Source organism: Saccoglossus kowalevskii, chromosome 12 (assembly GCF_978046115.1).
Source record: "Saccoglossus kowalevskii chromosome 12, keSacKowa6.1, whole genome shotgun sequence".
Taxonomy (NCBI): Eukaryota; Metazoa; Hemichordata; class Enteropneusta; family Harrimaniidae; genus Saccoglossus; species Saccoglossus kowalevskii.
This window is the reverse complement of record NC_140652.1, coordinates 14,072,653-14,088,857: the sequence shown is the minus strand read 5'-3', so window position 1 is coordinate 14,088,857 and position 16,205 is coordinate 14,072,653. Positions and strand designations below refer to the sequence as shown.

At 34.1% G+C, this 16,205-nt stretch overlaps 1 long non-coding RNA gene across 1 annotated transcript; it reads left to right on the top strand.

Moving 5' to 3' along the window:
• The first annotated feature begins 13,105 nt into the window (after nt 1-13,105).
• Nucleotides 13,106-13,909, top strand: LOC146735546 (uncharacterized). Its single transcript, XR_014931108.1, has 2 exons — nt 13,106-13,385; nt 13,664-13,909. It is a non-coding gene; the product is annotated as an uncharacterized LOC146735546 (long non-coding RNA).
• The last annotated feature ends 2,296 nt before the right edge of the window (nt 13,910-16,205 follow it).

Below are 16,205 nucleotides of genomic sequence, written 5' to 3'. Positions count from 1 at the left end.
ATTACTTTCGGAAATTCCATCGCTCTTCGGAAAGTTTTTATTTTCACAACTTTTGAATATTAATTCATACTTTTAGGTTAGTGAGGAGGTTATAATAATTTTTTATTTCACTTTAACTCTGTTTTTTTCACCCCTCAGACCCCTTTAAAAAGTCACTTCTGGCCATTGTAATGGCCACTATTATTTTAATGGCCAGAATATCAACCAGAACATTTTTAATGGTCAAAATATTGACCAGTAATTTCCAACTTGTAGTTATAATGAGCACTATTTTTACACTGGTCAGAATAATAGTTTTTTTTTATTTAATGATGGAGTGGGTGACAATCTATTTTTTTAATGGGTATTATAATCATCATTTTATTTGTCATTACATTAATAAAATGGTCATTTTTTTTTCATGTCACAGATATACTCAGTAATGGCACATTGGGATTGACAGCTCTCCTCTTTTTCCTCCCTCGCTTCAGTTTGCTTCAATTTTAAGCCAGTAAAATTGTAGGTAAACGTAAAATACAAGATTTTGAAAAATTTGAAATATGGAATTATATATCTTGAAATAATATGAAGTTTTGGGTTAATTTGTTTTTGAAATCACAACAGATCATGCACTTGATACTGTTGACTTAATAATATACATTGTATAGTGTAATGCAATAGGTTATTAAACATATAAGATGACCTGTTTTCAAAATACGGTCTAGACCCTTATCATGGGCGCTAACAAAGTTTGTGCAAACATGAGCCCAGGCTAATCACCCAAAATACCATTGTACTTGATGTCCATTTGAAAATTTGACTATTATATTCATAACTATTCTAATTCATAACTATACTAAACTTGACAATCATTACAAGCACATTCTGTGACATTATTCATGAGATAAAAATGGACTGACTGAATGAGACTTTGCACTACTTTCTGTTCTTATAAAGGCAATGTCTATCATTTTAATACCTTGAACAAACAAGCAAGACATTCACTACTGAACATTCGAACAGTGTGCAACCCCCAAAATACTCAGCAACTGACTTTCCACCAAAAAAAGTCACATAAACAGCTGGTTACTCCAAAAAGTCAAATAAACAGCGAGTTATTAATCCGAAAAAAGAGCCTGTCTGTATGAGTGGGGTTAAGCTCAAACATAAACAAAATTCCCATTTTTCTAATGACAAATAACTAAAGTTCAGTCTTCAAATACACCCAAACTACAACATTTTACATTGAAATACTTAATCAGTAACTTTTCATAATGTGTGTTATAAACTGTAGAAGTTTATGTGGAAGACCGGGTCGATGGAAGGTGATTTTAAAGTGGCTTAGACACAATCAACTAAAATACCCATGATGCTCTGCTTCATTTTTATATTCTGCTATTATGAATGGTTTAATGCGATATGAAAAATATCTGTGAAAATATTCCACGACTACTGCATGTGTACAAAACGGTGTTGGGTGGTTCAGTGAGTTATATGGGGGGGGGGGGGTTCTAGCATAGCGCTCCATGTGTGTAGCTAGCTGACTTAGCAGTGAATGGCATGTTTGTTTGTTCATGGTATTATAATGCTGGACAATAGTAATGTTCATGCTACATGAAGTACTGGCTAAGATTTAAGCTGATGTTTGCATTTTGACTAGACCATGCATTGGGAGGGCCAGTCCTTAGCACGGGCTAAGGGGTGCCATCAGTCGGTGACTTTGTTAAGCAGCTGTTTACGAACGCAAAATTTCTGCTGCTGACATGTTTCGTTCAAATTTATGAAACGACGTGCACTAAAAAGCGAGCGAAGACGGACCGATTTATTTGGATGCACAGAAACAGTATATAACGGCATTACAGAATGCAGAGTTTTATTAGTGCATGTCGTTGACAACGAACCAAATTGGAGTTGTTGTATGCTCTACTACAGCGACCCAATCAGTGTGGAAGCCTGTACAGAGTGATGACTGGTGGGATACTAGTAGACAACTTCTCCAGTTTTGGGGTGTAATGTAAATTTGCACATGTGATGTTCTGCTTCTGAGTGTACCAATCAACGTCACAAAAATTCCATTCTATCAACTATCAGCAAACTCGTATCGGAAGCACCACAATGGTTTAAAAAAACAATTGAAAAAACTGGTGATATTAATAAACAAGCAGCCTGTCGGCTGAGATAGCTCCGCTGTTAGCAATGCACATGGCAATTAAAGAACAGAAGATATCATTAGAAAATGAACAAATCTGAGAGAGGTCCACATGTAGTACCTATATGTATAATATATCAAAGCAATTGGACTTGCGGTTTTCAACAAGAAGTCGAAAATATCACTTTTTACCAAAAATTACAAAAATATTCATCAAAATTAGAGAATTAAAGATATCATTATGAAATGAACAAATCTGAGAGAGGTCCACATGTAGTACCTATTTATGTAATATCAAAGCAATTGGACTTGCGGTTTTCAACAAGAAGTCGAAAATATCACTTTTTACCAAAAATTACAAAAATATTCACCGAAATTAGAGAATTAAAGATATCATTACAAAATGAACAAATCTGAGAGAGGTCCACATGTAGTACCTATATATGTAATATCAAAGCAATTGGACTTGCGGTTTTCAACAAGAAGTCGAAAATATCACTTTTTACCAAAAATTACAAAAATATTCACCAAAATTAGAGAATTAAAGATATCATTACAAAATGAACAAATCTGAGAGAGGTCCACATGTAGTACCTATATATGTAATATCAAAGCAATTGGACTTGCGGTTTTCAACAAGAAGTCGAAAATATCACTTTTTACCAAAAATTACAAAAATATTCACCAAAATTAGAGAATTGAAGATATCATTACAAAATGAACAAATCTGAGAGAGGTCGACATGTAGTACCTATATATGTAATATCAAAGCAATTGGACTTGCGGTTTTCAACAAGAAGTCGAAAATATCACTTTTTACTAAAAATGACAAAAATATTCACCAAAATTAGAAAATTGAAGATATCATCATGAAATGAACAAATCTGAGAGAGGTCTACCCAAGGTACATATACACCAAGTATCAAAGCATTCAGGCTTGTAGTTTTCAAGAAGAAGTCGAAAAAGTAAAACATTGACACGGACGACGGATGACGACCGACGTCGACGACGGACAATCACTCATATGATAAGCTCCGCTCGACAAAGTCGACAGCGGAGCTAAAAAATAAGCATTATAAATCAATAAAACATGGAAAAGGAATGAAAAAAACAAATATTAAAGGAGAAAAATATATGGTGGTTGGTTTATTTTGGCATGGAACTATAAACCCCAGGAAGAACAACCACTTCGTTTCCTTTGAACTATGATAGTTGCCACGATGTCGAATGTTTATTTTGACTGTGTATTTCGTTGCATTAAAAAATAAGCCGATTTACGCAAATGAACGTTTATCTCCGACTATTGGTCATTTCGGAGTCAATCGGGCGACTTCGGGAGATCACATGATCGAGTTGTTTCGGTTATAGCATAAAAAGCAATGGTGCCAAGACAAAAATACTGATAAATGAGCGACATTCAACGTGAAAAAAAAACACATTGCCACTTCTGGCGATCGAAGGGAAACACGAAATAAGTCGGGATATCTCGACAACAAACAGCATACGAAACCCCATTTTCGCAAACTTTTGCAAGCTTAGTTTTTTGAGGGTTGAAAAAAACAAGAAGTAATCTAAAAACGACATTGAAAATTATGAAAACTCACTAAAACTCCGACCCGTTGCATGATTTCCGGTACACTGAAGATTACCCTGCAGACCGACTTGTTTGCGCATGCGTAGTGAACGAAATATTTTACTGCGAAATATGAATTTTTTTTTTCAAGTTTTCCGTTTCCAGCAAAGCGGTTGATAAGGGCGTATCGGCGGCAACTAACATGGCGTATGACTAATGTTGTGGAAACAAAAGCGAAAGCACTGTAAGATAAACTAAGACATAGGTTTTTTTAAACCTCTTAGTTTCATTGTTCTTCCTGGGGGTTTATAGTTCCATGATTTTGGTTAACAGCGTAGTTATGGCACTGTACCATTGCTGTTTATTTGTTTGTTCATAATTGCTGCCTCCCTTGGGAAACAAGTTTGGGTGTTCTTAGCCAGTGCAAAGACCTTCAACACTGTGGCCTGTGCTATAACTGTTGGGCCCTCCTGTGAGTGAACACAATTGCGTATAGCTGATATGCAAACATTTGGGATTAGCTTAAATCTTAGTCTGCACTTGGTCAAAGCATGGAACTATAATAGTTCCATGGTCAAAGCATAGACCTTTCTAAGGTCTATGGTCAAAGTCCCTCTAAGGACTGTGACTTGGTGTAGCCTGAAACCAGACTACTGTGGATCAGCGATGTTTTGTAATGGATTACCTCCCTGATGAGTACATTTAAATAACAATGCAAACTATCATATCACTGGCAACACATACAAGGATTTTAGCAAATTTTCACTGTTTTGTATAAAACTATTTTCACAACAACAACATTAATGTTTCACAATAAATTATACCAAACATATGTATAATTTAGTAGCAGTAAAACTTTTTAAGTTTTTTTGAATTAAGAATGCTCCAATCTCACTAGGAATCTATTCAAATCTAACCCTTAGTGTGCTATTAATAATGGCTCACCAAAGGTATTGAATTACTGAACTGAAACACGCATCTTTGTATAGTTTCCAAAACTAAAATATTATGTCATGCTCTGCCCCTCTCATGTAACAGTTTGTTAAGAATACGTACATTATTTAAAATCATTTTAAAAATGCGACTGGAATGTCCAGGCCCAAACTTCTGCTGCTGCAACATCTGTCCATTCTTGCATGTACATGCAATTGTTTCTCCGAGATTCTGCATGCAGCCAGTTTATTTTTTGAACTGAATAACACATTTCTAGAAGTTTACTTTTACATTTCCAGATAACACTATATATAATTTAACAATTTCAGGAATAGATTAGATTGCTTGCTATTCCATTAGAACCTCTTACTTCCAAGTGTGATTTTTAACAAGCATTTATGTTTAGCTAACCAAAGGGAAACAAAAGCATAGTGACAGGAAGTCACCACAGCCGAAAGTATGACAAAGGCTTACGCTTCAAAAAATGACTGGAAAGTAAATAATTTATAACCAAAGACCGTTTATGCATAAACAACTAAAGATCTGGGAGGTACAGCTTTGCAAAGTAAAAAAGTCATATGGGGAAGGGAGGGGGTTATAACATTGCTTCAAAACATCATCTTAATTATTCAGCTCAGTGTACAAACACATGAAGTACAGAAATTGAATAATTAATGAAAACATTAAACAAAACAAGTATATGTAAGCAATACTAAAAGTATGCCATGTTTTGTTTTTGATGTAGTGCACAACCATAGAGACTGTTTTAGTGGATAATAGTATTTTAGGTTTGCAATGTCATACTCCTCCAGATATTTATCAAGTTTTATTGAGACGCGATTAGCTTAAGGAGGGGGTTGTTCAAAATGTTTTTTCTCCTCTTTGTTTTTGTGCTATACTTTTTCTAGTGTAAAATATTTATTCTCCAAGATGTAGGAATGTCAATTTTTCCGATTATTGATCTCTGCAGGATTTGTTCAATATTATGGAAAGCAATGTACAGTGACTCTACACACTTGGAACTTTCAAAATCTGTGTGCAAGCGTAAAACTGATAAACATGTAAATGCTAAACCATTGCATCCATCAATACTGGTTAAACTTTTTTCTTCCCTTAACGTCCATAAATCCTGGTTCTTCAACTTGTTTCCTAACCGAATATGTTAAGGGGTTGTGCCATATATACACACAGTTTGTCTTTTGAGAGACAAGAACAGTACATTGCTGTACTTGGGAACCTAATTTCTGAGAACAATAGGGGGATTTAACTTCCTACAAGACAAGAGACAAAACAATGTTATGTAACAATGCAGCTGCATGATTTTGTCACTCAAAATAGGAAGCTGTGTACATACAAAATTATTGAATCCCTCCACAATGGGAATGCCACCATGAATGTACAACTTCATCGATCCCCTGGTACTTTCACAAAATAAATAATTGTATTATAATTATGATCTAATACAATACCATATTTGCTCTAAAATTACACTTGTGGATACTAAACCATGAAAATATTACTTATTTCGACCATTGAAGATCCCTGTAATTTACCTAAGCGCATGTGCTGCTAATAGAGTAATTATAGTAAGTGTAATATTGTTTCTATATTTTTTTTCAAAATCAAGAAAATGCTATTAAAAATATAAAAACAGTTTAATTTGAAAAGTGGTATTCAGATGGTTATGATTTAAGCATAGACCTTAGAAAACAGGGACATACAACTTCTGTCTGAGACAAAAGAAAATCCAGTATCCTATGTGCAATGTTGGTTATAACCTCCCTAGAAGATTTATACATCTGAAACAGTTTTTACTAGTATTCCCATTGGTCAGTGTATAATGAGTGCACTATGCTATATATCTGTTCTAAATATGATGAAAAATCCACTTGTTATAATGACACAAATTTTCACAGGTCATTGTTTACTTTTAGCCAGTTGTGTTTCCTTGCAGAGAAACTTACCATTTTTGTTTCCCTTTCCTGATTTCATAGTGGAATAAAAACTTAATTTTTAATTTCACTCGCATCAATGGAATGGACTTGGCTATTATGATCAAATTTAATTTTTCTGATTATATTCCAACCACAAAATTGTCTCATTTTGTGTAGCTACACCCTGGCAGCCATGTTTGGCTTATGAAACAGGAGAGGATGTAACAGTGGTGTTGACATAGATTTATTATCAGTTTCTCTAAAGTGTTAATTTGGTAGAGGATTATAACTAAGGTTACTTGAAAGGGATACCCATGGTAGCATGCCCCTGTTCCCGTTATATAGACTAAATATTTTTTTGTCCAAGTTGAGCCAGAGTACCCATAATCAATTTGGCTGACCCAGAAACGCCCAGGACTTTTACTGACTGCATATTACACCTTCATTATAATTTGTTTAATTTTCACCCATTTGCCCCCTGGATCTTCAATAGTAGTGTTCATGCTACACAATGTACAGGCTAAGATATAAGCTAATCTCGTATGTTTGAGTTCATGCACAGAAGGAAACGATGGTTAGCACGGGGTAAGGAACGCCCAAACTTATTAAGAATAGGCAAAAGCTGCAGGAATTTTAATTATGATTGCTCAGTTAGAGTAACTAGGAAGGTTAGTTCTACAGCTATAAAACAATACCAAAGCAAATTCAGAAAGTGCAAATTGCAGAATAACAGGAAGTAGCACAGAGTCTCATCATCAGTTCATTTTTTTCTTGAGTAAATTTCTCTATAAGTGTTAACATTGATTGTCATGCAGGAAATGGCACACTGAATTAAAAAGTTATGAATATAGTAGTAAATCTCCTAAATGAACATTGAATACAATGGTTTTTTTAGCCGAGCTAAGCGCTCATGCATGTTTTATTTTGCCTGTGCTAAGGCTCTGGACTGACCAGATTTACTCTGTACTTAGTATTTCTTAGCCTGTGTTCATGCAATTTTTTTCTAGCACAGGCTAAGGTATTGGACCTCTTAGCCTTTGCTGAAGAGCTCTGCGTGAATACTACTAATAAGTGTCTTCTGTTTATTCCTTCCTTAGGCGCATACATTTAGGTTCACTTCCCTTTTATACTGATCTCTACAACTCATTCAAATCAAATTAGGCTCAGAGATGGGCAAACAATATTAGATTTAATTGAAATTTAGTTTAAATCCATGCTAAATTAAAAGTTATTTTGATTATGGGAGTTTTTTTGTGCGCAAAGAAAATGAACTGTTGCACACTGTGGGCATATATCATCTTATACTAGTTTACAGGAAAAAGGGATTCTGTATGGTATTTGACGTTATGGGCATAATATATATAGTTCATACATGGTTACTAAATTAGATTTCTCAATGTACAGTACACTATTGTTGGTATAGTCTGAAGAGGAAAAAAAACAACAATACATAATCTTTGAAAATTAAAAAAACAAAAACATTTTGCAGTCAGTTAAATTATATTAATAATTTGAAAACATTGCCATGAATGGAAACAAATTTATGTTGATGTTTTTTGCAGATTTCAGGAGTTGGAAATAACCTTTGTTTATACTTTTCTTGTATTAACAAACATAGGAGTTAATCCTCATTATCACCTAGGTACTTGAGTTTGTTGTTTGACAATTATGAATGATAATAGTGGCGTTCACGTTAGAGATCTCGGCACGTGCTGAGACTTGGGACCGAGTCGGCACGTGCCGAAAATTGTGTGTGAACGGTCGGGACCGAGTCGGCACGTGCCGAAAAGAACTCGATCTCGGTCCCGATGGATGCTTGGACCCAAACTCGGCACATGCCGAGATTTGCTGCCTGAACGCTCGACACGAGCCGAAATCACGCCCTCATTGGTAAATTTATGAAAAACATAAGTTGATTGATACTAGCATGAAATGACGATGACAGGAAATTCGGATATACTAGTTGATGGTCGGATGCTGTAGTAATGAATGCAAACCGTCATCAGCGATGCATGTTTATGTGCTGCTACAACCTTTATTTTCTTGCACATTTTACATTGACGTGAAAAAAATAAATGTGTTTCGAATCTTCTTTGCCATTCATGTGCACGATGGCTCGTAATAAACACCATTGCAACAAATGGATATAATTTCACTGTAACAATTATTATTATCATCATATGCGTATCGTTTGGGCCAACAGATCGACGAATGAGAGCGTGATTTCGGCACGAGCCCAGTGGGTCCTGAATAACGTGAACACAACTGCTGTAATCCCTCTGCAAACACAACTGATTAAAAATTTCGGCACGTGCCGAGATCCCGTAACGTGAACGTAGTAATTGAAACAGTGAGCCATGACTGAACAAAAAATTGCGCATTTATTTTTTTCCAAAAAATAGGTATGATAGTACATAAAGCAAATGCCACAGTGTTTTTTTAATTTATATAATTTTTGAAAAACAAAAACTAAAGCCCAAAAAACTATCCTGCTACATAAACAGCAACAAAAGTATCTAATATTGTATTGAAGTCATTGTAAAATAATTACAAATTCATACCTTGATGTGCCAGTTACAGTACTGTAATCGTCCTATGATTCAACACCATCTAAATACTCCGCAGGTTATGTAGTCCACCAGCAGTCACTGGCATCAGCGTTACTATAAAATTTCACTGGGGATCGAGGCATTATTCGCGAAATTTCATTTAAGTGTACTTGCAAGCGCCAGTAAAACTTGGAAAAATAAATTCCCACACGTATATTGACTCACACGAGGTAAAAGGTTTTTTTCTGGGCCATTATATTAGTGACATGAACAAAAATACTGGTCATGTTATGTATGTAATGAAAAATAAAATGACCATTATACTGCCCATCAAAAAAAAATGTCATCAACTCCATCATTTAAAAAGCAATTGTAATTATTCTGACCAGTATAAAAAACATGGGTCATTAAAACCACCATTTTTAAAACACTGGTAAATATTTTGGCCACTTAAAAAAATCTGGTCAATATTCTGGCCATTAAGATAATAGTGGCCATTATAATGGCCAGAAGTGACTTTTTAAAGGGGTCTGAGGGGTGTAAAAAACAGAGTTAAAGTGAAATGAAAAATTATTATAACCTCCTCACTAACCTAAAAGCACAAATAAATATTCAAAAGTTTTGAAAATTAAAACTTTCCAAAACGCGACGGAATTTCCGAAAGTAATCCGGACGCTGTTTTTAATATTTTATTTTAATTTCATAAGTAAAGCAAATTCAATATCTGAGACGTATATCGTACATGTATTCACTACGCCTAGGCTACCAAATCTATAGGAACAAGTTATAAGTCATGCCACAGTATGTTTACAGGTGAGTGAATTGTATACCGTCTCTAATTATAGCATAACTAGATACTCACTGCTTGTAATATTAGAATTGTAATGAATTAATTTTAATATTAACAGCGTCCGGATTACTTTCGGAAATTCCGTCGCGTTTCGGAAAGTTTTAATTTTCAAAACTTTTGAATATTTATTTGTGCTTTTAGGTTAGTGAGAAGGTTATAATAATTCTTCATTTCACTTTAACACTGTTTTTACACCCCTCAGACCCCTTTAAAAAGTCACTTCTGGCCATTATAATGGCCACTATTTTCTTAATGGCCAGAGTATTGACCAGAATTTTTTAAGTGGCCAAAATATTTACCAGTATTTTTAAAATGGCGGTTTTAATGACCCATGTTTTTTATACTGGTCAGAATAATTACAATTGCTTTTTAAATGATGGAGTTGATGAACATTTTTTTTTTGATGGGCAGTATAATGGTCATTTTATTTTTCATTACATACATAAAATGACCAGTATTTTTGTTCATGTCTCTAAATATAATGGCCCAGAAAACAGCCTGCTACCTCGTGTGAGCTCAATATACGTGTGGGAATTTATTTTTCCCAAGTTTTACTGGCGCTTGCATATACACTTAAATGAAATTTCGCGAATATTGCCTCGATCCCCAGTGAAATTTCATAGTAACGCTGATGCCAGTGACTGCTGGTGGACTGCATAACCTGCGGAGTATTTAGATGGTGTTGAATCATAGGACGATTGCAGTACTGCAACTGGCACATCAAGGTATGAATTTGTAATTATTTTACCATTTTACAATGACTTCAATACAATATTAGATACTTTTGTTGTTGTTTATGTAGCAGGATAGTCTTTTGGGGCTTTTGTTTTTGTTCAGTCATGGCACACTGTGTAAGTAATGCTTCATTATTATTCATAATTGTCAAACAACAAGCTCAAGTAGGTGTTAATGAGGATTAGCTCCTATGTTTGTTAATACAAGAAAAGTATAAACAAAGGTTATTTCCAACTCTTGAAATCTGCAAAAAAACATCAACGTAAATTTGTTTCCATTCATGGCAATGTTTTCAAATTATTTTAATAAAATAATTTAACTGACTGCAAAATGTTTGTTTTTTTAAATTTTCGAAGACTATGTATATTGTTTTTTTTTTCTCTTCAGACAATACCAGCAATAGTGTACTGTACACTGGGAAATCTAATTTAGTAATCATGTATTAACTATACATGTATATATTATGCCCATAACATCAAATATCATACAGAATCCCTTTTTCCTGTAAACTAGTATAGATGATATATGCCTACAGTGTGCAACAGTTCATTTTTCTTTGCGCACAAAAGAAAAAAGTAAAACTCTCATACTCAAAATAACTTTTAATTTAGCATGGATTTAAACTAAATTTCCATTAAATCTAATATTCTTTGCTCATCTTTGAGCCCAATTTGATTTGAATGAGTTGTAGAGATCAATATAAAAGGGAAGTGAACCTGAATGTATGCACCTAAAGTAGGAATAAACAGAAGACACTTATTCGTAGCATTCACGTAGAGCTCTTTAGCAAAGGCTAAGAGGTCCAATACGTTAACCTGTGCTAAAAAAATGTGCATGAATACAGGCTAAGAAATACTAGGTACAGAGTAAATCTGGTCAGTCCAAAGCCTTAGCACAGGCAAAACAAAACATGCATGAACGCTTAGCTCGGCTAAACAAACCATTGTATTTAATGTTCATTTAGGAGATTTACCCCGGTACTACTATATTCATAACTTTTTATTTTGGTGTGCCATTTCCTGCATGACAATCAACGCTAACACATATAGAGAGATTGACTCAAGAAAAAATGTACCGATGATGAGACTGTGCTACTTCCTGTTATTCTGCAATTTGCACTTTCTGAATTTGCTTTGGTATTGTTTTATAACTGTAGAACTAACTTTCCTAGTTACTCATACTGAGCACTCATAGTTAAAATTTCTGAAGATTTTGCCTATTCTTAATAAGTTTGGGCGTTCCTTACCCCGTGCTAACCATTGTTTCCTTCTGTGCATGAACTCAAACATATGAGATTAGCTTAAATCTTAGCCCGTACTTTGTGTAGCATGAACACTACTATTGAAGATACAGGGGGCAAATGGGCAAGACTTAAACAAAATATAATGAAGGTGTAATATGCAGTCAGTAAATGTCCTGGGCATTTCTGGGTCAGCCAAATTGATCATGGGTACTCTGGCTCAACTGGGACAAAAAAATATTTAGTCTATACATGTATAACATTACTTAAATCATAGACCTTAGAGAACAGGGACATACTACTGTGGCTACCCCTTTCATGTAACCTTAGTTATAATCCTCTACCCAAATTAACACCTTAGAGAAACTGATAATAAAGCTATGTCAACACCACTGTTACATCTTTTTCTATTTCATAAGCCAAACATGGCTGCCAGGGTGTAGCTACACAAAATGAGACAATTTTGTGGTTGGAATATAATCAGAAAAATTAAATTTTATCAAAACTTGAATAGCCAAGTCCATTCTATCGATGCGAGTGAAACTAAAAATTAACAATTTTTATTCCACTATGAAATCAGGAAAGGGAAACAAAAATGGCAAGTTTTCTCTGCAAGGAAACAAAACTGCCTAAAAGTAAACAATGACCAAGAAAATTTGTGTCATTATAACAAGTGGATTTTTCATCATATTTAGAACAGATATAGCATAGTGCACTTGTTATACACTGACTAATGGGAATACTAGTAAAAACTGTTTCAGATGTATAAATCTTCTAGGTACATGTATATGTATTAATGAGATTATACAGGAGGTTATAACCCACATTGCACATTGTCTCAGACAGAAGTTGCATGACCCTGTTTTCTAAGGTCATGCTTAAATCATAACCATCCGAATACCATTATTTCACTTTTCAAACTAAACTGTTTTTATATTTTTAATAGAATTTTTTTGATTTTGAAAAAAAAATATAGAAACAATATTACACTTAACATAATTACTCTATTAGCAGCACATGCGCTTAGGTAAATTACAGGGATCTTCAACGGTCGAAATATGTAATATTTTCATGATTTAGTATCCACAAATGTAATTTTAGAGCAAATATGGTATTGTATTGGATCATAATTATAATACAATTATTTATTTTGTGAAAGTACCTGGGGATCGATGAAGTTGTACATGCATGGTGGCATTCCCATTGTGGAGGGACTCTATAATTTTGTATGTACACAACTTCCTACTTTGAAAGACAAAATCATGCAGCTGCATTGTTACATAACATTCTTTTGTCTCTTGTAGGAAGTTAAATCCCCCTATTGTTCTCAGAAATTAGGTTCCCAAGTACAGCAATGTACTGTCCACAGAGGGACTGTGTACTGTCCTAGTCTCTCAAGAGATGAACTGTGTGTATATATGGCACAACCCCTTAATATATTCGGTTAGGAAACAATTTGATGTTATTCTGTTTTATTTGATATTTATATTTTTTCAATCAGAATGTACCGGGTATCATCTTTTTGGAAGTATATCTGAGTTGCATAGGGGAAAAATTGACATATCACAAGATGTCATTTTATCCACATTGTTATTAGTGAGGACAGAAATATGCCAGAATACACAGACACCACAAATTTTTGTTTCCAAAATAGATTACAAAGTGTCTTAATTAAAAACTGGTCATTGTAAGCTAATAGCAATCTGAATTATTTTTTGCAGATAATGACAATTTAAAAAAAGGAAATACTATATAAATGGAACGTAAGAAGTTGAAGAACCAGAATTTATGGACGTGACGTTAAGGGGAAAAAAAAGTTTAACCAGTATTGATGGATGCAATGGTTTAGCATTTGCATGTTTATCAGTTTTACATTTGCACACAGATTTTGAAAGTTCCAAGTGTGTAGAGTTACTGTACATTCCTTTTTTTTTTGTTTTCCCTCAAATAAAAGTGACATCTTTCAACTGGTATTTCATGATTTTCAGCTATCTTATATAGTTCTTCTTGCTGACCCTTTTGTACACACCCACACTCACTCCACAATCTTTCATCTTCTTAATAATAATTAACAGGAAAATATTATTGAAAAAATCCTGTAGAGATCAAAAACATGAACAAATTTGACACGCCTACATCTTTGATAAAAAATATTTTACACTAGAAAAAGAATAGCACAAAAACAAAGAGGAGAAAAAACATTTTGCACAGCCCCCTCCTTAAGCTAATCGCCTCTCAAGAAAACTTGATGAATATCTGGAGGAGTATGACATTGCAAACCTAAAATATTATTATCCACTAAAACAGTCTGTATGGCTGTGCACTACATCATGATTTTTCAAAAACAAAACAAAACATGGCATACTTTTAATATTGCTTACATATTCTTGTTTTGTCTAATGTTTTCATTAATTATCCAATTCTGTACTTTATGTGTTTGTACACTGAGCTGAATAATTAAGATGATGTTTTGAAGCACAGCGATAGAGGGACTGTGTTTGAAGCAATGTTTTAACCCCCCCTCCCCCCATATGACTTTTTTACTTTGCAAAGCTGTACCTCCCTGATCTTTAGTTGTTTATGCATAGATGGTCTTTGGTTATAAATTATTTACTTTCCAGTCATTTTTGAAGTGTAAACCTTTGTCATACTTTCTGCTGTGTTGACTTCCTGTCACTATGCTTTTGTTTCCCTTTGGTTAGCTAAACATATGAACGCTTGTTGAAAATCACACTTGGAAGTAAGAGTTTCTAATGGAATAGCAAGCAATCTAATCTATTCCTGAAATTGTTAAATTATATATAGGTGTTATTTGGAAATGTCAAAATAAACTTCTAGGAATCTGTTATTCAGTTCAAAAAATAAACTGGTTCCATGCAGAATCTCAGAGAAACAATTGCATGTATATGCAAGAATGGACGGATGTTGCAGCAGCAGAAGTTTGGGCCTGGACATTCCAGTCGCATTTTTAAAATGATTTTAAATAATGTACGTTTTCTTAAACTGTTACATGAGGAGGGGCCAGAGCATGAAATAATATTTTAGTTTTGGAAACTATGCAAAGATGTGTGTTCAGTAATTCAATACCTTTGATGAGCCATTATTAAATTAGCATACTAAGGGTTAGATTTGAATAGATTCCTAGTAAGATTGGTGCATTCTTAATTCAAAAAAACTTAAAAAGTTTTAATACTACTAAATTATACATATGTTTGATATAATTTATTGTAAAACATTAATGTTGTTGTGAAAATAGTTTCATACAAAACGGTGAAAATTTGCCAAAATCCTTATATGTATTGCCAGTGATATGCTAGTTTCCATTGTTATTTAAATGTACTCATCAGGGAGGTAATCCATTACAAAACATCGCTGATCCACAGTAGTCTGGTTTCAGGCTATACCAAGTCATAGTCATAAGAGGGACTTTGACCAAGTACAGGCTAAGATATAAGTGAATCCCAAATGTTTGCATATCAGCTATACCCAATTGTGTTCACTCACAGGAGGGCCCAACAGTTATAGCACAGGCCACAGTGTTGAGGGTCTCTGCACTGGCTAAGAACACCCAAACTTGTTTCCCAAGGGAGGCAGCAATTATGAACAAACAATTAAACAGCAATGGTACAGTGCCATAATTACACTGTTAACCGAAATAAACCAACCACAAATTATCAAAACAACCACCATATATTTCTCTCCTTTAATATTTTTTTTTTCATTCCTTTTCCATGTTTTATTGATTTATAATGCTTATTTTTTTTATTAGCTCCGCTGTCGACTTTGTCGAGCGGAGCTTATCATATGAGTGATTGTCCGTCGTCGTCCAGTGTCGTCCGTCGTCCGTGTCAATGTTTTACTTTTTCGACTTCTTCTTGAAAACTACAAGCCTGAATGCTTTGATACTTGGTGTATATGTACCTTGGGTAGACCTCTCTTAGGTTTGTTCATTTCATGTTGATATCTTCAATTCTCTAATTTTGGTGAATATTTTTGTCATTTTTGGTAAAAAGTGATATTTTCGACTTCTTGTTAAAAACCGCAAGTGCAATTGCTTTGATATTACATATATAGGTACTACATGTGGACCTCTCTCAGATTTGTTCATTTTGTAATGATATCTTTAATTCTCTAATTTTGGTGAATATTTTTGTAATTTTCGGTAAAAAGTGATATTTTCGACTTCTTGTTAAAAACTGTAAGTCCGATTGCTTTGATACTATTCATATTGTTCATTTTCTAATGATGTCTTCAGTTCTTTAA